General features: G+C 43.2%; 1 pseudogene; it reads right to left on the minus strand.

Moving 5' to 3' along the window:
• Positions 1-19,765: 19,765 nt before the first annotated feature.
• Positions 19,766-20,117, minus strand: LOC147449020 (uncharacterized; annotated as a pseudogene).
• Between the last annotated feature and the right edge of the window lie 3,976 nt (positions 20,118-24,093).

Consider the following 24,093-nt stretch of genomic DNA (forward strand, 5'->3'; position numbering starts at 1 on the left):
TTCTTTGAAAACTCAACCTTGGTTTGCATTAGCCCTTCAATCACTTCATAAGGCCCTTCACTTTCATCTTCAACCTCATTCGCAAATACAACTAAACCAAACTCTTGCATTTCTTTGTCCATTAAAAGAAATGCAACATCAGCATCCTCATCAATGCTGGTAGTGCTATCACTGTCCTCATCTGTCACCGTGGAAGAGTCTTCATCACTAGACTCATCCTCATCTTCATAAAGCTCCTCTAATCGTTTGCTTGTGTCCATATTATAAAGCTTCTTGGTACCTGTCTTTCCATAGAGGCTAATAGTACCATGTCGCCAATCTTGAACAGCTCCCACTGCACGTAACCATGGTCTACCCAGTATAATAGGATATGTTTCCAACCCTGCTGGCATCACATGAAAATCAACCACTACCTTTTCATCATATGCCTCCACTTCTAAGCTCTTTACAACACCCAAGCATTTTACTTTTTGATGGTTTGCCAATCTAATCCGGAAACCTGACACCCCAACCACTGTGAGACCCATCTTCTCAACGCATGAGTGTGTTATAATGCATATTTGGGCTCCTCCATCCACATAACCTTGTCCCAAATTTTTCCTTTTATGCCACACATCTACTATTGGACAAATGTCTGGTAGCTCATCCATTGCCAACACCTTTACTGAACCTCTCTCTGGCTCTTTCTCCATTGGGTTAACCATCCTCTTCCATTGTCGCTTTAGCTTAGGCACTATCTCTATAAGTTGCCCAAAAGTAACATCTGCCTTCCTGCTCATTAGATCCTCCTTCAAGTCATAGCTTAATTGCCCATCCCCTAGTGGAAAATCTGAAACATGAAACTTTCGACGAGCTCTCCTTTTCCTCTTGGCTTTTGACATCCTCGCCTTCATGGCTCTTTCCTTTCTTCTTACTAGGACCTGGGGCACTTCTTCCTTCCTTATCCTCTGTGGTCCTCTTCCCAATAGGCATTACTAATGTATCCTCTAGCTTTGATGCCTTCTCCAAGGTGACTACACTTAGCACTTTTGTCTTTCCCTTTTCCTCCTGGGTCTGTCCACTGGTTCCTTCGTCTCCCTTAATTTCGATGCCATAATCATTTGACCTAGTTAGCACCTTTCTTGGCAATGGATACATGTCTCCCCCCATCCTTGGTGTCTTATCACATTGCGGGCTGATGTGACCCAACTCTCCACAATTGTAACATGTGGGCGTCTGCCTCCAAAACCTACCATTGCTTTGTCCAACACCATTCCTAGGCCGTTCTTCACTTCCTGGCTGATTTGCAAACCTCCCTCGACCTCGATTATTTCCCCCTCGACCTCGATTATTTCCCCCTTGACCTAGCATGTTTAAGCTGAGATTCTTCATCAAATCTACCACTTGCCTCATGTCTTGCCTTAGCCCATCATCTTGCACCGATGTAGTAACCACTGCTGGCATAACTTGAGTAGTAACAGGAACCACTGGTTCATGATGAACCGCTGACATGCGACCTTGTAAAGACTCTATAGGTTGAAATTCAGACCTCATTGGCAAAGACTCCACCCCTAACTAGCTCATTTTCCTCAACTTCCACTCTCTGTTCCTTGCTACCTCTAGTGCATCTTCATATGTCCTAGGCTTCTTTAGCTCCACTCTCCAACGTATATTCTCCCAAAGACCAGCCAAGAACCTATCCTTCTTCATCATGTCAGGCGGGGGTACCTGTGGTGCTAAGGCCTTGCACATCCGCTCCCATGCCAATGAGAACTTACGTATGTATGCATCTACTGGATCACCTTCCTTTTGCACCAAACCTTGTACTTCTTGCCACACTTTGTCAGGATCTTCTATCTTCACAAACTCCACTTCCAACCCATGCCTTAGATTGTCCCAACTCAATCTTACAGGTGGATCCACTGCACGCAACTCCTCTTCAAATGTTTTGGACCAGACTCGTGCATCACTCTTCAAACAAATTTGAAGAAGACGTAACATCTGCGCAGGGTCATGAATCTGGTTGCTAATGTAGGCAACCTCCATCTTTTCCAAAAAATCTTCCACATCTTCATCACTTCTTCCATGAAACTCCGGATAAGAGAAAGCCATGGCTACCCAAGTTTCAATGCTTTGAGAACCCCTTTGAACACACGTGCAAGAACCCAAAACTTTTGACTACCCAATCCTCAGACACTTCAATGGAGCTCAACTTTAGATAAGGAAAAACACATGCACATCAAATGAGTTTTCATAGTTGATCATCGGAATTACAACAGGCAAAGGACATTCCAGGATCTCTCTTAATCTTCTTGGCCCGAACATAAAGATTATGCGCTGCTAGAAAAAAATCTTCCTGGACACATGAACATTTATCTACATGCTTTGAGTTAAATGAAATCGAGTGAATTGAGGGCCATTTTAATCATCCATTAAAGCCAACCATGAAGCTCCCAAGAAGGCACACTTGACTTAACCTCTAATTTTGCCAAAATTTCAGCAGCATAACAGCATAAATGGCTCAAAATACCAAAAAACCAGCCATCATAACGTGGAAAAATTTTGGCAGAGTTTCCCCAGAAATAGAGCAGTAGGAACCCAAAATATAGACTGTATATGTATGCATAAACTGTCAACAATAGAACCCGAGCATCAAGAAGGACTCACTAGTACATAGCCTATGGCGAGGTCACAAAAAGGGTGCTCCAGCTACCTGTATCACCGAAAGGATCTCCACATTTGAGAATCCCCCAGCTCAATAAAAACCTCACACTATCGACCCTCACACGAAGGCTAATGAAAATCGCGTATAGTCAAGTCTCAGAAATGACTATCTTCCAGACCAAGTCTCAGAAATGGCTGGGACTTCCAAATACAACCATGTATGGCTCCACAAATGCGTACAATGGCAGTTTCCACAAGTAACGTACAATCCAGCAGACAATGCGCTCAAATAGGCGCCAAGTGATGCATACCCACAACAACTGCAAGTGACATCACTGCTAGTATATCACTGTACTCCAGCTACCTGTACCTGTACCTGTACCTGTCCTTGTAACATGTAACCTGTAGTCTGCAACCTACAATCCCGAATCTCGAAGCTTGAAGCTCGAAGCAGAAGGTACTCGAAGAAGATCCTCCGTGGGGGGCTCCAAAAGAACGTGAGCGGGATAAAAACACACATAGCGCCTCTATAACGACCCGACACACACTTTTCGGAAGATACACACACACACTATGGGGCACTTCTCGGCTTAGACAACACACCTAGCCGAGACAGGGAACACACCTCTGGAATGAGAGGAGAGAGACTATCCACTTGCCCACTCCACACAGACACACACACACACACACACATACAAAAAACTCAGCTCAAAAGAGGATAATTTCTGATGTTTAGATACAAATGAGCTTGGGCCAACACCAATGGGGCAAATAGCTCACACAGTATGGGTAAAATAAGCCAGATACAATCACAAACTGGAGCAAAAACTTCGCTCATAGGAGAAACTTACACAGCCAAAATAGCAGAAAAAGAGGGAGGAATTTGGCAAAATGGACAGCGCCATTGCGTCCGGAACGGCCCAAAACCCCAGTCTACAATGTCAAAGTGCTCAAATCCGACCTTAGATGAGCAGTTTACGGCCAAAACAGGCTCCATAAACCCCAAAAACACAGTTGCGGCTGTTCCTTCTCTCTTCTCCACGTTTTTTCTGGTCTTCTCTCTGTTTTTTCAGTTCCCACACTTAGCTTTATTAGTTGGGCACCCTTTGCCTTCTAGACAACCTCAAACGGACCCCAAACAGGCCAAAAACTGACCTCGCAGTGCATAGTTGTCACCTTTTTGCATCATCCGCACACCTGGCACTCATTTCTTTTCAATAATGCGTCTCGCAACCACGTGAAGTGGCCCCAAAAAGTGGTTCTAATGATGACCTTTCTGCATAAATCTCACAAGAAAACACCCACGTTGTGTCCGTCCTCATCCGCGTGCAAATATTGACCTCGTTCGCCCTCCTGACGCCACTAGATGCCATCTGACGCACCTGCTTACCTCATGTCGTCGGCCCGCGGATAGCTTCCTCTAGAAGTTTTACGCACTACCAACTCCTAATTATTATAAAAAAAACACACTGGTACTAGTAATAGTGAAAATCGTTGCACTATGTACACCATGTCTTACATGTACACACGTGGGCCCCACGTAACCACCTGGCTATGGAAAATGGGCAATCCTTTATTCGATGCACCATGCATGGATATGTATATATGCGCAATTCCTTGCTCAAAAAAACTCCTGACACCGTCAATGCCACCAAGGATGCCATTAACCGTGTTACAGGCGGCCATTTCCAATGATTTTTGAGTTCCACTTTTGTAAAATTGGGCAAGACACTAATGTAGGGAGAGTCTCTCTATCGGTAAGACCAAGTCCCATGCATTTTTTTTTTTAAGAGCACTTGCATCATGGAAGAGAAAGGAATCGTAAAATTTAATGGGGAGGGTTTTCATACCTAGAAAATCAAACTAAGGGGATACTTAATGAAGAAAACATTATGGGCCGTAGTAAAAACAGCTCTTAGTGATCACGAAGGCACACAAAACAGGGCTTCTACTGCACTTAATCAAGAAAAAGATGAACAGGCACTTGGCATCATAATTACTGCACTCCATGATAATTATCTTCATTTTATAGATGAGTGCACACATGCATACAAGCCCTGGTAATTTCTGGAGGAGAATTTTGGAGATAAAGAAAAACGAAGTAAAGTTAATTTGAAAAGGAAACTTTATAAACTCACTATGATCGAGGGGGAAGACATAGCCAGTTTGATCAATAGGCTTAAAAGCATGATTACACAATTGACCTACATCCAATGCAAAGTAGAAGAAGACGACAAAGTTGCAGTCCCTCTTAGTAAACTTCCTTCCAACTACGACCATATAGTCACAATTCTTGAATAAAAGGAGCCAACTCTAGCACTTCAAGATGTGGTGAGCTCAGTTCAGGCAGAAGAAAGGAAGTTGAAAAATCCACCTACACCGACAAATGGGGCTTCATAGCAAGAGAAGGTGAATCATCCATAGATTTTATATCATCTTCCAACGTTCAAAAATGATATGACTGTGGTAAAATGGGTCATATAGCTAAAGACTGCTATATCAATAAATTTTGTAGCACTTGTGGAAAGAAAGGGCATCCTACTTCTAGGTGCTATTCAAAAGTTCAAGATAGGAGCGGCAACAGTAACAACAAAGGCAAGAAGCCAGTGAGAGGAGCAATACATATAGTCCAAGAAGAAGAAACTGAGGATGAAGGTTTCATTACAGATGTACCTTGAAGATTAGCTGGCTCTTATACCAAGATCTACGACTCAAGAACTCTATTTTTATGTCCTTCAAAGGAAATCACACAATCATGCGGTCCAAGGCCTTGCTCGTTCCTGTCCACTACTCGGCTACCTTGCCAATCCCGCATTCCCTGCACAAGAATCGTCATCACTTGCTTCATGTTTCGGCATTTACGAGCCCCACTGCCTGCAATCAAAACTTTTGGCAAAGAGTTGAAATGCAATTTTTTAAGCTCTTATTCACGCACATGCCTTGTCTCACGGCCATATTAAAAATGTGTTCCCACACATGTGATGGCCATTATTCGAAGCTCTTTTGTATTTCCGCACATTTTTCAATTTGAATTTCATAAGATCATCTCTTTGTTTTAGTGGCCATCCCCATTGCTCATAAGACAAAGATTGGTCTTGTCATCCTGTGTGGATAGTGTCATCTTGTGTGGATAGTTGGGTCTTCATCATGTATGACATGCCCAAGGGGAGGGTTGAAATGTGGGCATGGGAACTCCTTCGACACCTAGTTTAATTTTTTGATGTGACACATATTACATATATGTGTGTAGCCTTTTCAAAAGGCACCTGGAGATATGAGCTTTTGGATACTGTCTGCGAAACCTTTTGTACATATGCCCCTTCCTTTTGTGTATGAATTATAATATATGTTGTAAATATATTGAATGTACAGTATGGTCTATTGAGTGTGAGTCTCTCTCTTTTCTCTCTCTCTTTCCCTCTACTGTGTATATTCATGGTTGTTCCAAGCTTCAAACCACCTTGAGCTCATTGCACACACCACCCATTCCCAACAACACGATGTTGTACGGCTTCAGTGGGTGAATTGATACAATGAGCTAAAGGTGGTTTAAAACTATGGCTATACATAGTAGAGAGAGAGAGAGAGAGAGAGAGAGAGAGAGAAAAGAGAGAGACTCACACTCAATAGACAATAGTGTACGTACTTATCATGGAGTGCAGTAATTATGATGCCAAGTGCCTATTCATATTTTTCTTGATTAAGTGCAGTAGAAGCCCTAGATTGTGTGCCTTCGTGATCACTGAGAGCTGTTTTTACTACGGCCCATAATGTTTTCTTCATTAAGTATCCCCTTAGTTTAATTTGCCAGGTATGGAAACCCTCCCCTTTAAATTTTATGATTCCTTTCTCTTCCATGATGCAAGTGCTCATGAAAAAAAAAATGCATGGGACTTGGTCTTACTGATAGAGAGACTCTTTGTACGGCAGTGTCTTGCCCAATTTTACAAAAAAACTGCAAGTGCGAGCTTGATAAGATCCATTTGTGAAGTCATTCTCCAAAAAAATTTGTTTTCTGAAGCAACTCTTCACAAGAGGTTAATGAACATTTTACCCGTTTAAAGCTTGAAAATTTGGTCAAAAAATTACTTTGTTGAAGCCTTGCCAAAAGGGGGTCCTCTTTTCCGAAAGCCTTTGCCGAGACTAGAGGGAGAAAATCACACATCGACGACTGCCGCTGTGAGCGGGATGAAAGCACACAGAGCGCCTCTATAACGACCCGACACACACTCTTGGGAAGATACACACACACACTATGGGGCACCACTCGGCTTACACAACACACTTGGCCGAGACAGGGAACACACCTCTGGAGTGAGAGGAGAGAGACTATCCACTTGCCCACTCCACACAGACACACACACACACACACACCCAAAAAACTCAGCTCAAAAGAGGAGAATTTCTGATGTTTAGATACAAATGAGCTTGGGCCAACACCAATGGGGCAAACAGCTCACACAATATGGGTAAAAGATACCAGATACAATCACAAACTAGAGCAGAAACTTCGCTCATAGGAGAAACTTACACAGAAAAACAGCAGGAAAAGAGTGAGGAATTTGGCAAAATGGACAGTGCCATCGTGTCCGGAACGGCCCAAAACCTCAGTCTACAATGTCAAAGTGCTCAAATCCGACCTCGGATGAGCAGTTTACGGCCAAAACAGGCTCCAAAATGAGCAAAAACACAGCTGCGGCTGTTCCTCTTCTCTTCTCCACGTTTTTTCTGGTCTTCTCTCTTCTTTTTCAGTTCCCACACTTAGATTTATTACTTGGGAACCCTTGGCCTTTTAGATGACCTCAAACCGACCCCGAACAGGCCATAAACTGACCTCGCAGTGCATAGTTGTCACCTTTTTGCATCATTCGCACACCTGGCACTCAGATTTTTCCAATAATGCATCTCGCCACCACGTTAAGTGGCCCCAAAAAGTGGTCCTAATGATGACCTTTCTGCATAACTCTCACAAGAAAACACCCACGTTGAGTCCGTCCTCATCCGCGTGCAAATATTGACCTCGTTCGCCCTCCTGACGCCACTAGATGCCATCTGACGCACCTGCTTACCTCATGTCGTCGGCCCGCAGATAGCTTCCTCGAGAAGTTTTACGCGCTATAAACTCCTCATTATTGTAGAAAAAACACAGTGGTACTGGTAATAGTGAAAATCGATGCACTATGTACACCCTGTCCTACCTGTACACACGTGGGCCCCACGTAACCACCTGGCTATGGAAATTGGGTAATCCTTTATTCGATGCACCATGCATGTGTATGTACATATGCGCAATCCCTTGCTCAAAAAAACTCCTGACATAATTTGCCCACCCCCTAGCCTGCTAGAGCATTCATGCTCAGCAGCAGCACTAGTAGATGCTCATTCCACCTGGATCAAAAGGCCAAAGGCATATCGCCTGATTCACAAGAAGCGTCATAACACCACACCTACATTTGTCAACAATCAACCAAAATGCACCATAGGCATATCCAACTAACACATCCGCCTTGTCTGGAGTTCCAAAAACATAAATATTACATGCCACATTCAACCCAACCGATAGAGACAACTCAAGTGACTCATCACCTGGCATCTTGGCTTCACCAGCCATAGCAACAACCTGCAAATCATGCACCCAATTAGCTAAAAGCATTGTGTGAAGGTAAAGTTGTTGATATCCAAAGCACAAAAGTATCCCCGCAGCACACATATCCCTAGCATAGGCATCCACATAGCTGAGATTGGACTCATATATGCCAAACCCCTTCTCATCATCATAAGCATACTCATCATCACACATAACTTCATCAACATCATAATCATGGCTCTCACCACTATCCATAGCTTCTAGCATGGGTTCATCAGTCTCCAAGAATACAGATCTCTGCTCTAAACCACAATCATGCTCACAAATTGGGTCAATCACTGCACATACATCAAAATATGGCTTCAAAACAAGCTCCACATCCAATAAATCCACAAAATGGCTCTCAACCTTGCCCTCTTCCCTAATTTCCAAGGAACTAGTATCCAAAGATACGTGGTCATCATCAATAACCTCAACCTCACACTCACACCCAGAATCACAAGGTACACAAGTAGCCAATGCATCCTCTTCAAGACTTTTCAATCCTGTATCCAAAGAATTACTCACCTTTTTAGGCTCTTCCAGAAACCTGTCAACCTGCAAGACCTCTTTACGCTTCACAATAGACCTTGGGAAGAAACGAGAAACATCATAGGATAGGCTACTTTTCACCTGCTTAGGCTTAACTTCATCTTCCATGTCAAATCCATCTTGCACATGCATACCTGTACTGATACCATATTCCTCAAGACGCTTAAACTTCCATTCCTTGTGCTTTGCAATGCATACCGCATCTTCAAAAGACTCGGGCCTCTTCAACTCAACTTCGAACCGCAACCAAGGTAACAAACCATCAACAAAAGAACTTTTCTTCAATGAACAAGGGGGGGTCTCATCCTTAAGAGAAACACACCAACGAGTCCATAAATCTGTAAAACCGTGTACATAGGCATCAACACCTTGACAAGAACCTTGCTTAAGAGCATTGAGCTCATTCCATACTGCATTTGCATCTTCAAAAACCTGGAAACGCTCTAAAAAAGCTTCTATAAACTTGTCAAGACTCAAACCATAAGAAGAAGCCACTGCTTCTTTAGCTTCCAGATCCATGAACCAAACACGGGCCTCATCTTTCAAAAGCAATCCAAATAGTCTCAAAATCTTCTCCTCATCACACATATTGTTGGTTATGCATGCCACTTCGACTTGCTCCAGAAAGTCTTCCGCATCTTCACCACTTCTTCCATGAAATTCCGGATAAGAGAAAGCCATGGCTACCCAAGTTTAATGCTCTGAGAACCCCTTTGAACACACGTGCAAGAACGCAAAACTTTTCACTACCCAATCCCCAGAAACTTCAATGGAGCTCAACTATAGATAAGGACAAACACATGCACATCAAATGAGTTTTCATAGTTGATCATCGGAATGACAACAGACAAAGGACATTCCAGGATCTCTCTCAATCTTCTTGGCCCAAACATAAAGACTATGCGCTGCTGGAAAAAGATCTTCCTGGACACATGAACATTAATCTGAATCCTTTGAGTTAAATGAAAAGGAGTGAACTGAGGGCCATTTTGATCATCCATTAAAGCCAACCATGAAGCTCCCAAGAAGGCACACCTGACTCAACCTCTGATTTTGCCAAAATTTCAGCAGCATAACAGCATAAATGGCTCAAAATACCAAAAAACCAGCCATCATAACGTGGAAAAATTTTGACAGAGTTTCCCCAGAAGTAGAGCAGTAGGAACCCAAAATATACACTGTCTATGTATGCATAAACTGTCAACAATAGAACCCGAGCATCAAGTAGGAATCACTAGTACATAGCCTATGGCGAGGTCACAAAAAGGGTTCTCCAGCTACCTGTATCACCGAAAGGATCTCCACATTTGAGAATCCCCCAGCTCAATAAAAACCTCACGCTATCGACCCTCACACGAAGGCTAATGCAAATCGCATATAGTCAAGTCTCAGAAATGACTATCTTCCAGACCAAGTCTCACAAATGGCTGGGACTGCCAAATACAACCAAGTATGGCTCCACAAATGCGTACAATGGCAGTTTCCACAAGTAACGTACAATCCAGCAGACAATGCGCTCAAATAGGCGCCAAGTGATGCATGCCCACAACAACTGCAAGTGACATCACTGCTAGTATATCACTGTACTCCAGCTACCTGTACCTGTGTGAATCACCTGTACCTGTACCTGTACCTGTACCTGTCCCTGTCCCTGTAACCTGTAACCTGTAACCTGTAACCTGTAATCTCCAATCTGTAACCTGTAATCCCGAATCTCGAAGCTCGAAGCAGAAGGTACTCGAAGAAGATCCTCAGTGGGGGCGCCAAAAGAATGTGAGCGGGATGAAAACACACAGAGCGCCTCTATAACGACCCGACACACACTCTTGGGAAGATACACACACACACTATGGGGCACCACTCGGCTTACACAACACACCTGGCCGAGACAGGGAACACACCTCTGGAGTGAGAGGAGAGAGACTATCCACTTGTCCACTCCACACAGACACACACACACACACACACACACACCCCCAAAAAACTCAGCTCAAAAGAGGAGAATTTCTGATGTTTAGATACAAATGAGCTTGGGCCAACACCAATGGGGCAAACAACTCACACAATATGGGTAAAAGATACCAGATACAATCACAAACTAGAGCAGAAACTTCGCTCATAGGAGAAACTTACACAGAAAAACAGCAGGAAAAGAGTGAGGAATTTGGCAAAATGGACAGTGCCATCGTGTCCGGAACGGCCCAAAACCCCAGTCTACAATGTCAAAGTGCTCAAATCCGACCTCGGATGAGCAGTTTACGGCCAAAACAGGCTCCAAAATGAGCAAAAACACAGCTGTGGCTGTTCCTCCTCTCTTCTCCACGTTTTTTCTGGTCTTCTCTCTTCTTTTTCAGTTCCCACACTTAGCTTTATTACTTGGGCACCCTTGGCCTTTTAGATGACCTCAAACCGACCCCGAACAGGCCATAAACTGACCTCGCAGTGCATAGTTGTCACCTTTTTGCATCATTCGCACACCTGGCACTCAGCTTTTTCCAATAATGCATCTCGCCACCACGTTAAGTGGCCCCAAAAAGTGGTCCTAATGATGACCTTTCTGCATAACTCTCACAAGAAAACACCCACGTTGTGTCCGTCCTCATCCGCGTGCAAATATTGACCTCGTTCGCCCTCCTGACGCCACTAGATGCCATCTGACGCACCTGCTTACCTCATGTCGTCGGCCCGCGGATAGCTTCCTCGAGAAGTTTTACGCGCTATAAAATCCTCATTATTGTAGAAAAAACACAGTGGTACTGGTAATAGTGAAAATCGATGCACTATGTACACCCTGTCCTACCTGTACACACGTGGGCCCCACGTAACCGCCTGGCTATGGAAATTGGGTAATCCTTTATTCGATGCACCATGCATGTGTATGTACATATGCGCAATCCCTTGCTCAAAAAAACTCCTGACACCGCCAAGCATAAGGATTTAAATGAAATATCCAATTCTAAGATTGTAAAACCCCAAATCATATATTTGCACATATATATCCTTGAATTTTGCACAACAATGTACGGAGGTGATAATCTATCCGGAGGTAAGACCTTCCTCGAGAGCATTTTATGTGAGAAATACTTTTGTGCCAATTCCATGCATATTGCACGATGTTGTGTATGCCAAATCTCTTTTTTAGAGAAGAGATCCAACAACAAAGCTATTCTTGTGACAAAGCGTGGATGAGCTGCAATAGGCTGCAGCAGTAGCAACAACAATAAAGGCAAGAAGGTGCCACTGTTGTTTGCCGTCCAACAAGGATCACCGCCACCATCTACCACAAAGCTATTGTATGCGTCCCCGACGATGGCCGACAAGGTCGTGCACCACCATACACAGCATCGAGCACCGCTATCACCATGGCTCGTGAGCAAGTGCTCTCTCTCTCTCTCTACGCTACAAAGGGCTCACGGCCCACTTTATATGCATTGAGATACTAGCTTATGTCTTTGCATGTGGGTTCAATCCCCTCTACCATGTGGAATTGCCACGGTTTCCAACCCTCAAGAACCCCCATGGTGGTGGTAAAAACACCGCGTCTAAAGTTTTACAAAAATCAAAATGTTCCTTTTACTTTGGAGAGCCACACTTTCTTGCTCACAAACTCCACATCCAAACTGTAAATCTCAACTAGGAGCCTTCCTTTCCGACCTCAAGCCGTAATACTCCTGCCACATTCCGACCTTCTCGGGACTACCAACAAAGGCACTAAAAACGAGGAAAAGTCATCAGACACCATCTCCTTGGTAATCGTGGCTTTGAATGACGAGCCACGAAATCTTGTTGACTCCACACAATGTACCCTACCACTTAGATCTCTGGCAAGGCTAAAAAATCTTCAAACTAAATGCCTACCGAGGCGGTCAACTTGGCACAGAACTAGCCCTCGACAAACCCTTCAACTAGCCACAACTTGTCCATTTGAGCTTCGATTGACAATCCGAAAAGACCGGCATGCTCCATATCTTGAGCACTTCAAGCCTATGCACTAAAATTATCTCTGACCATCAGTGTCTACTTGCCCTGTCCGTCGAGGTTCTGCAAAGACTTCCATCTTTGAACTTTAATATCCTTCACACCATAGATCCATTTGAGGGGCCATCTAGATTGGCTCATAAAGAACTTCAAAGATCACATTCCAAGGCACAATTCTAGTCCTTTAATCACCTGGATCTGTCATCCCAATTGGCCCCCTTTAAATCCTTCTTGGCCTAGAAAACCACATTAAACATATATTTTTACCTGCCTGCCCAGCTCCTTCATATCTTTGATGCATCTCCTCATTGGGTGGTTCCTCTCGATTTACACCTCTCTACCTCCCTACCCATTGATTAGCACCTTGCCTCCGTCGTGTTCATGTGGAAAATACACATCTCTCTCTGTCTCTCTCTCTCTCTCTCTCTCTCTCTCTCTCTCTCTCTCTCTCTCTCTCTCTCTCTCTCTCTCTCTCTCTCGCTCTCTCACAACATCCTTGTCAAACGATGAGGAAAACCACCCCATCATGAGGAACACTGATATGCACATGTAATTAACCACAGACATAAAGAAAGATAACGAGGGACACGAATCTGTATGTGTCAAAACAAGACCACATTGGAAGAGAAATTAAAGAGACTAGTAAAACGGCGCCGCCTTCGGCGGTGGCATGGTCCCTCTTACCCTCAAACCCCTTGCTTCGACTGCCTATTCAGAGAGGGTTTTGGACCACTAAACAAAGTTATGAGATACCACGATCAGAGATGCCTTTGCCTATTTTTATTGGAGAAACACAGATGTAGGGAGAGCCTCTCGAGGAGACTAGACAGTAGGAGACACTTACAGAGGGAGATCATTGATTTCTTTAGACTACATACGTGGCATTCAAATGAGCAGGCATCACAACAAACCCTTAGAGTCCACCTGTACCAGAGGTACACTGACTGATAGGGCCACTAATCTTGGGAGATCCAGGCGCCCATGACTATGAGGGTCATCGAGACATCGGTAGAAGCTGCATCAAAGGGTCCCGACTCTTCTAGCACAACATGGGAGATGCCTAGTCAGAGTACTCACAGAGGAGGACATTTATGAGTTGAACCAAAGACCGATGTTGGATATCATAGGATAGGCTCTTGATTCCAGCATCTCACCATTTCATTTCATCCCATTTCACTTTAGATCAGTTCAGTTTCAGGTTCTTACTCTTTTACACAGATACTATATCAGATTCACCATTTGCAAAGATTCTCCCTCTCACACAGTTCATGTATCAGATATTGCTTCTCTCTTGGTGCTGCTTTGCTAATTGCATCTAGAGAGAGACCCTTGTTCGACATCCGTCCAAAAGAGCCAATAACTTTTGGCCATGTTTGGCGTATCCCACAATCAGTGCATTCCAAGAGACGACATCCCAGACGAGAAGCTCCTCAAGCACTTTTTGTGCTTTATGAGGTGCAGCCCGTTTGGCATACATGTCGATCAAGGCAATGCGCTCTTCCCCTCAATGTTTTCTTGTGGAGAAGATATTGCACTTTCTTGGCACTACCCTGCTGATTGCATCTCTAGAGAGAGATACTTTTGATTAGCATCGTTAGTCGAAAACAACCCAGAATTTCCTGGCCAAGTTGGGGTATCGCACAATGAGTGCATTCCAAGAGACGACATCTCGGACAAGAAGCTCCTCAAGCACTTTTTGTGGTTTATGAAGTGCATTGGATTTGGCATACATGTTGACCAAGGGAGTGCACTCTTCCACCTATGTTTTCTTCTGTACCGGATATTGCTTCTTTCTTGGTGCTGCTTTGCTAATTGCATCTAGAGAGAGACCCTCGCTCGACATCCGCCCTCTGGAGCCAAGAACTTTTGGCCAAGTTGGGCATATCCCACAATCAATGCATTCCAAGAGACCAAATCTTGGACATGAAGCTAAAATGTTTTCTTGTGGAGCAGATATTGTGCTTTCTTGGCATTGCCTTGCTCATTGCATCTTTAGAGAGAGATACCCTCGCTTGGCATCATCAATTGAAAAAAATCCAGAATTTCATGGCCAAGTTGGGGTCTCGTACAATGAGTGCATTCCAAGAGACGACATCTCGGACAAGAATCTCCTCAAGCACTCTTTGTGCATTATGAAGTGCACCACATTCCTTGAGCTGATAGCTTCCATTATCATACACCTTATGCACCACAAAAGGACCTTCCCACTTTGCCTTGAATTTTGTTTGAAAGGTATTGTCCAAAGCACTATTATACCTCATAACCAACATGCCTTCACATAGTCCTTTTTCCTTTATCTTTTCATTGAATACATAAGCCATTCTTCTTCCCAAGTCTTCATAGTACCTAATGGCACTTTCTCTATCCAACAAGAGGCTATGCATAGATGCCAGTCTCTCTTTTACATGCTCCTCCTCAACCAAACTATGCTTCAAAATGAACTCCAATGAAGGAAGCATCACATTAATCGGCATAATACACTCTTCTCCATATACCAAATGAAATGGAGTGAACCCCGTGGATGATTTTTGAGTCACTCTACATGCCCACAATGCCCTCTCCAAATACATATCCCAATCTTTTGGATGCTCTTCCACAAGCTTGAACAATATCTTCTGTAAAACTCCATTAAATGCCTCCACCAACCCATTGCATTGTGGATGATAAGGAGTAGCATACCTATGTTTGATCTCCAATTTCTCCACCAATTCAGTGATAAGATCATTCCTAAACTCTTTCCCTTGATCACTCACAAGCTCCAACGGCACTCCAAATCTACAACATATACAATCAAAGATAAAGCTGCATACATCTTTGCTTGTAGCCCCTCTACTGGCCTTTGCTTCTGGCCATCTTGTCATATAATCCACTGCACTAAGTATGTAGTGCTTCCCATTTCTAGTGCCTGGAAGAGGACCAATTACATCCACACCCCACTTCTCAAAAGGCCCATAGCTTACAATGTGTCTCAAAGGCTCGCGCATCAGATTTCTCTTTTGATATATTTGGCACTCGTGACAGCTTCTACACCAATGCACAACATCCCTATTCATACTTGGCCACATAAGTTGAGCATTCAATACTTTCCTTCTTGTAATATCCACTCCAAAATGGCCTCCACATCCTTCCTCATGACATGCTTTCAAGCAATCAAAAATTTCATCATGGTAGAGAACTCTTCTCATGACGCCATCAGCCCCCTTGTGAACATTTGCTCTCCAATCAAGACATACCTCATAGTTCTTCGTGTGATTGCATGCCTTTGTTGAGAAGGCAATCCCTTTCTTGCAAAACCCATTTGCAACACATGTTCTTCCTCATGGAGGGATTCCCTTCCAAGATACCTTGGCTCTCTAATTATCACCACATGCACATCCTTTGTGAACACCTGTTCCGCCAACTCATGAGCCCTTACATTCATATTTCGTGGTACATGCCATATTTGAAAGGAAGTAAAAGACTTTAACAACTTCCTCACTTTGAAAAACCAGCCCTTCATGCCTTCTTGGTTTACCTTCCAGGTACCTTGAACTTGCCGCACAATCAACATAGAATCACCTTTGATTAAAAGCCTCCTTACATGTCTTTTGACACATTCTTCCAAGCCCAAACAGAGGCTTGCATACTCAGCCTCATTATTACTCTTTACATCCACTTCTTGGCTTCCAAACCAGCACTCAATGCCATTTTTATCCACAAATACATAACCAATAGTGCCCTTATTAATGATCCTTTTGAAAGCCCCGTCAAAGTATAAGGTACCCTCTACATCCTGAAGCTCCGCATGCATAGTTGGGCTTGGTGCTATCTTCTTTTCCAAATCTTTCTTCAACTCACTCCTTGCATGAATCTCTTTAAAATTGAGCATATCCGCCATATTTTCTCTCACACTATCCTCCTTAGTAAAGCTCATGTCAAATTGCTGCAAGCTAAGTATCCACTTTTGCAATTTAGGACTATCCCCAGGATACCTTAGTGCATGAGGCAATAAACTACATGATGTTAACACCACAAAAGGCTTACAAATAAGATAAGATTTCAGCCTTTTTGTTGCATATACCAATGCCCAAACCAATTGCTCGATCTCATGCCAAGATTTTTGTGCATCATTCTTCACTTTGCTTATGTAGTAAACCGGCCTCATATAAGATTGCTTTTTTCCTTTTTGCATCAATACTGCACCAATAGCATGCTCACCCACGCTCAAGCTCAAGTAAAACATTTCATCCCAACAAGGAGTCATCATCAAAGGTAATGTAGATAGATTTTTCTTGACATCCTCAAAAGCTGTTTGCTCATGCTTAGTCCAAAGAAAAGGGTCTTTTTGTGTTGCTTCTTGCAAAGGGTGCACATATTCAGCAAGCATACAAAAATACCTTGACAAGTACCTTAACTTTTGTACAAAACTCATCAATTCCTTTGTACTTTTAGGACTCTCCATCATAAGCAAACATTCCACTTTTGCAGGATCTGGAGCTATCCCATTCTCACTTACCTCATGGCCAAGAAGTATCACTCTAGCTCTTGCAATTTTACATTTCAAAGGATTGAGTTGACCCCCATCATCATCAATCCTTTTAAACACCATATCAATATTTTTCACATGAAGCATTCTATCACTGTAAACACAAAAATCATCCATAAAAACTTTTACAAAGCTTCCAAGGTAAGGCCCCAAGACTTTGTCCATCCAACTTTGGAAGCTCGCATAAGAATTCATCAAGCCAAAGGGAATCACCCTATATCAAAACACTCACCATGGGGTCAAAAAGCTGGTCTTCTTTTGATCTTCATATGCAATCCCAATTTGAAAATACCCATCACATACCGAATATCTCTCATGACCTGCAACAGTGTCCAAAATCTCATCCTGAAAGGGAAGGGGATAGTGATGCCGCTTTGTTGCAGCATTCAATGGCTTATAGTCCACATATATTCTCCATTTATTTCCCTTTTTTGGAACTATAACCACAGGGGAAACCCATTCTGCATCATCCACGAGGTAGATAAAACCAGCTTGCAAAAGCCTACTCACCTCTATCTCCAATACCTTTCGTTGAATGGTGCCCAATCTCCTTAGCTTTTGAGCAATAGGCTTTGCACCTTCTTTAAGCTTTATTTCATGAACAACACTCTTTGTTCCCCTCATTTGATCATAATATTTGGCAAACAACTTGGGATACTTATCAAACAATGCATCATATGCTTCTCTCTCTCGACTAGTCAGGTCACCTGCAAGCATATCCATTAATTCATCTTTTGGTACATTCGGCTCATGATCAGCCCCGTGGTCATATTCTGATCTCATAGCATCCCCTTTATCACAATTTTCATCATATACATGTATCCCACAAAGATCTACATCAAGATCAAGAAGACTTTGATCATAAACCTCATCGTCAGTACATGTAGAGGATGCACTAGAAGAACTGTCACACATGTCATAAGTGGATGGCGATAAATCTTGATGCATAGCTGGTTCATCATCAATTTCCAGTAACTTACATGTTTTCATATCATATCTAATCCTCTTCTCTTTAGGCCTGTCCACAAAGAGGTCAATACATCCCTTGTACCAGTCCTGCCGTGACCTCATAGCAATCAACCAAGGTCTACCCAATATAACTGGATATGCCCCAAGCTTTGCAGGCATCACATGAATGTCCATGACAGCCCTTTGACCCAAAACATTATGCTCCAAGTCATGAATAACTCCCAAGCATTTCACTCTACTACTATTTTCCATCTTCACACTGAACAAGGATTTGCCTGTGAGCTGCAATCCCAATTGCTGCATTGTTTCCTCTATCATAACGCACACTTGGGCTCCACCATCCATGTACACCTTATTCACCCTCCTTCCATGTATCCAAGCATCAACCACAGGCAAAACATGAGTAACTTTATGAAGCTGCACTACATGTGCATCGCGTGTCTTTACCTTCACCCTTCCAACACTAGCTAGTTTATGCCAGTGCCTTCTCATACTTGAGCTCAAATGCAAGAGTTGCCCATATGATATGTCGGCCCTCTTGTTATTCAAGTCTTCTAAGATATTGTATGCTGATTGACCCTTCCCAAGCTGAAAATCATCCATGCCTATCTTCCTTCTTCTTGCCCTTACCTTTGCCTGCTTACTACTTTCAGCCTCTTCCATAGGTGCCTTGCCTTTATCTACATCTCTCCTTGGCTTTGTCCTTGCTCTTTCCTCTTTGAAAAGGCCTTCACTCCCTGATTTTTGTGCCCTTGTTCTCTTATTTGCAAAGACATCAACCTCATCATCTTCATCTCCCTCCTCAACTGCCTCCAAAATTCCTACGTTAAATTGTGGAGGTGCTTGGGCTTGATTTTGTCCCTGTTGTTGTGCAAGTCCTTGACCTTGGAGAGGTTGCACGTTTCCATTTACATTGCCTTCATTACCTATTTGTCTTTGTATGATAGGATATATACCTCCTGGCTTTCTCCTTGGTTGATTGCAATTGCGCGATATATGCCCTCTCTCCCCACAATTGTAACACATCACATTATCACCTCTATTCCTTTGAGGCCGTTCTCCTTGAGGTATTCTTACTTGTTGTTGGATAGCTTGCATAGCAAGGTTGAGGTTTCCTATTTGCTCTGTCAATCTTTGAATGTCTTGGTGAAAGGATTCCTATCCTCTATTGTCCACTCTTGGAGCTTCTACATGGATTTCCCTTTCAACATGCATATCCAAAGGCAAAGGCTCGACCACATTATTTGTTGATACACAACCATCCATTTGATGTACATTTTCTTCTCTTTCCCTATTTGCCATTTCATGCCTTCTCACCTTCTTTCTCCATTGCTCTCTAGCAACCTTTACTGCCTCATTGTAGGTCCCTGGGTCCTTGAGCTCCACCTTGTCTCTAATGATTTGATGTAAGACAACCACAAACCTATCTTTCTTCAAGAAATCAGGGGGCATTTGATTCCCTTCAAGTCCCTTTATGATCTTTCTCCAACAAGCTTCAAACCTGTTTATGTGCACATTGATGTCTTCATGTTCTCCTTGTTGCAGCTTGCTTAACTCTCTCCACAAATACTCAGGATCATCCTCCTTCTCAAACTCTTCTCTCAAGGCATGAGAAAGAATATTCCAATCTCCCTTTATATCACCTCCAAGCCTATCTTCATACCATTCACGTGCTTCACCTTCAAGTAGCAAACTCACCAAACGTACCTTGAATGCACCATCGTCCCTATTGCTCTTCAATGCAATCAATTCGATCCTTCGGATGAACTTGTCCACATCTTCTCCTTTCCCACCCTTGAAGACTTTATACCCATCTCCCGCCATAGGCCTTGAGTTGATCTTCAAATGGATGCCAATATGTAGATCAAAACCCTGTTAGAAGGATTCTCATCTCCTCAGTGGGGGCACCAGTTTATGTGTGGGATTCCGGGGCTGGCCTCTACAACACCTCAAACCACCACAAAGAAAAGAGGATGAAGAGAATAGATTCCTCAAGATAATATGGGCTGATCTTCTCTCACTAATTTTCTCAATTTCACACACACTCAACCTCGACTAGCCTCGACTAGCTCCGACTAGCTTCCTTCTAAACCGCTACAACTCCCACTACACTCCATTGCACTCAAAGACACCAAGGAAGCAATAAAATCAAGGAAAAAAGTGAGAAAAAGACCATGGAAATCTCTGCACTTTTGACCATAATTCAAAGAGCTTCACTTCTTTTCAAACGCCCTTCCATGTGCTAGTAGGGCTTCCATAGGCGCTCCCATATATACACATAGCTTGACCAAAACCCACTCAAATCAAGCTTAATTTGAAAACCCACAAAGTTCAGAAAAAAAAAAAAAAGTGATGGAAAACTTGGGGGAAACCTTTCCCTTTGATATATGTACAAGCAAGGCATTGCAGCACATAGTTTACCCTCGACTAGCTGCACCACAAGGAGCTGCACACACCATAGCCACCATACCTCAAAACAAGATGAAGAGAGGTCAATATGCAAAGCTAAGCACCCAATTTCATCAGCCCTTTGAGGAGAGACACACTCTCAACTCACCACATCGGGCCCTCGACTAGCAAGACAGGATGCTCTACTCCCAAACGCCTCTATCCCTCGCAGCAATCAGGGCTTCTTGCTGCTAGATCTTCCTCTGTCAAATCCCGCACTCACTCATGACCTCAAGCTGATAAAAACTCAGTTATTTTTTCATATTTTTAAAGCGCTAAATCACACTTTGAAGTCTCGACACTTCTATGCACAAAAACAGCAAAACTATGTACCCCGCACAACTGGCCAGCATGCGTAGAGACAGCTGGCACACACCGCCTTTGTACACTTTGTACAAGCATGCTTTATTTACATATAAGGCCTTCAAAAGCATTGAAAAAAATATCTCAAAGAATTTGGGGTGGTCCGCACCATTTCACCAAAACACGTCACAACGTATGCAAAGCTTTCAAGTGCCGAGAGAATTTATGCATGCAGTCCTTCACATCTACCAAAAAGTGAATATGTCGACTACATATGGGAGATGGAATTTCATATTTTTTTTGCAAGCACCATTGGTGTAAAACAAGGATGCCCACTTTTGCCAACCCTCTTTGGGCTACTCATTGATGAATTGGAATGCATGGTTCTTGATTTTATGCAACAAGAAGGCATAAAAGAGGTTAAGATTGGAAATGCGATGATCATGCTTTTGCATTATACCAATGATGTAGTGCTCTTGGCACACACCTAGAAGATCCACAAAAGCTTATGAGTGTCTTGGAACGCTTTTTCCTACATAGGAGGCTGATTGTGAATTGATCCACGTTATGCTTTTTAAGACCCTCAATGACGAAAATCCATGCAATGTGTACAACAATGAGCAACTTGAAGTGGTAGATAGCTTCAAGTACCTTGGCCTTGAGGTTCCATACAAACATAAATAGGAAGGATTACGCAATGCGTTGCTTGGAAGCCGGAAAGAGGGCTTATTATGCATTTGAGAATATGTGAAATGCTGGAGGGATCAAGTGTTGGGCTCTCAAAAAGTACCTCTTTGACACATTGGTGACACCGGTGCTTCTTTATGGAGTGGAGGTGTGGGTTGGTAGCATTGGGAAGTCTACTTGGAAAGAGTTTGAGAATGTCCAAAAAACGTTTTTTCACCAACTTTCTCCAAGTCAAGACACAAACACCCTACATGCTCTTACTTCTTGAGTCCGAGTTACTTCCCATTGAGGTCTTGGGCATGCAAAGGGTTGTGGAGTACATGCTTAAGACACAACTTAGCCCTTTGTATTGACTTCCTAGAATCGCATATGAAGCAAGTCAAAAGGTCCAAAAGACATGCAAGAGCAAAATACTAAGTTTGGGGTGGATGCTTGAAATCAAGAAATGGTTTGAAATATGGGATGCATGTCACTTGGTCAAGGATGCGTCGATCGACTCTCAAGTTAATGAGGCCTTCTTACAACACCGATGTATCGCAGCTTGGGAGAAATCCAGATGTTCTCGCTTCAGCCATTACACCACACACATTTCTTCAAACTACAAATCTCTCTTCTTCTCCGAACGCGGTAACCGAACCCATCCCTACATCCTTGAGCCCATCCCATTGAGTGCAATCCGCACCATTGCCTCCATTCGTCTTAGCTCCCATTCTCTATGCTGCCAGACACGACATTGGGGTAGTGGCAAGGAGCCTCATCGACTTTGTACCTTATGCCCACGTCAAGTGGGAGAGAGTGAGTAGCACACACTACTTGAGTGCTCAGCTTTTGACCACATTAGGTCCTTGTTTCCCCATATATTTAGTCATGAGCTCTCCCTACATACCTTCCTCTCCCAACCACAATGTGAACTCTCTATTGCAATGCTCATTTCAACCATTTTTGAGAATCGAGAGTCACTTATGACCTCCACTCACACCATGTAACATGTTCATTTGGTCCCATAGGTCATATTTGACTTCTGAGGATGTTAATAGCACTATCTCTCTCTCTCTCTCTCTCTCTCTCTCTCTCTCTCTCTCTCTCTCTCTCTCTCTCTCTCTCTCTCTCTCTCTCTCTCTCTCTCTCTCTCTCTCTCTCTCTCTGTGTGTTTCTCTATATCTCTTTGTCAATGGCTTCCCCATTTTGGTTTTACTCTCCCTCTCTCTTTCTATTCCACATCTTCACACACATGGTCAAAACTTTAGTGAGAATGCTTCTCCGCACTGGTCTCACTAAGTTAGTGATCTTGGTAGTGTATCTCGCTCCTTCCATCCCTCAGTTTTGTATGTGCAGTCAGAACTTTGTGAAAATCTTGAAATTGGTTCTCTCTCTCTCTCTCTCTCTCTTACCTCACTTTTAAAACCTTTCTGACATGGCCTTTCCATCTCCATAAATGGAACTACCTACATCAATACTTACAAACTCATCAACTGCAAGCGTGTAAATTTAATCGACTTCTAACACTCTCTCTATATCTTCTCTCCCCCCCTGGTTATCTATCTCACCCTCCAACCCTCACTTTTGTTCCCTTTGTCAAATTTCTAGTTGGGATGTTTCTCCTCTCTCTAAGTGAGAGAGTCTAATCCTCTCTCTCTCTCTCTCTCTCTCTCTCTCTCTCTCTCTCTCTCTCTCTCTCTCTCTCTCCTTTCACGGTTATAAATGGATACCAAAATATTCACCTTACACCATGGGCACTCTCTCTCTCTCTCTCTCTCTCTCTCTCTCTCTCTCTCTCTCTCTCTCTCTCTCTCTCTCTCTCTCTCTCTCTCTCTCTCTCTCTCTCTCTCTCTCTCTCTCCCATAATTTTTTCCACATGGTCAAAACTTTGATAATGAAGGTTCTAACTTCTCCCAGCTCTCCCTAAGTGATTTTGGCTTTGGTCCTCTGTGTGTGTGCGTGCGTGTGTGTGTTTCCGTCTCCACCTCACTCTTTAGCTCTTTGTGGGAATTTAAGTTCACTCATTGTTAATAAAACCATGATGCTCATTTAGAATCTATACATATGCTATGTTGTCAATTGTAGAGATAGTGAAATCAAGTATTAGCTTCAAATAGTTCATGTACGCTTTCAATGGAAAAAAGAGGATGTTTGTCCACATGGACAAATACCAAAGGCTATACATGCTAAGAGAATTCTCTCTCTCTCTCTCTCTCTCTCTCTCTCTCTCTCTCTCTCTCTCTCTCTCTCTCTCCCCACCCGCCACTCTCCCCTCTGCACTGGGAGAGCCACATGTTGGCCATGAGGTTCAATTTATAGGCTTCCTAGGACCAACACTTAATCAATATGACATGCTCAATTTGCATCGTACAATTTTAGGATG

This window comes from Adiantum capillus-veneris, chromosome 10 (assembly GCF_014529385.1).
Source record: "Adiantum capillus-veneris isolate H3 chromosome 10, ASM1452938v2, whole genome shotgun sequence".
NCBI classification, from domain to species: domain Eukaryota; kingdom Viridiplantae; phylum Streptophyta; class Polypodiopsida; order Polypodiales; family Pteridaceae; genus Adiantum; species Adiantum capillus-veneris.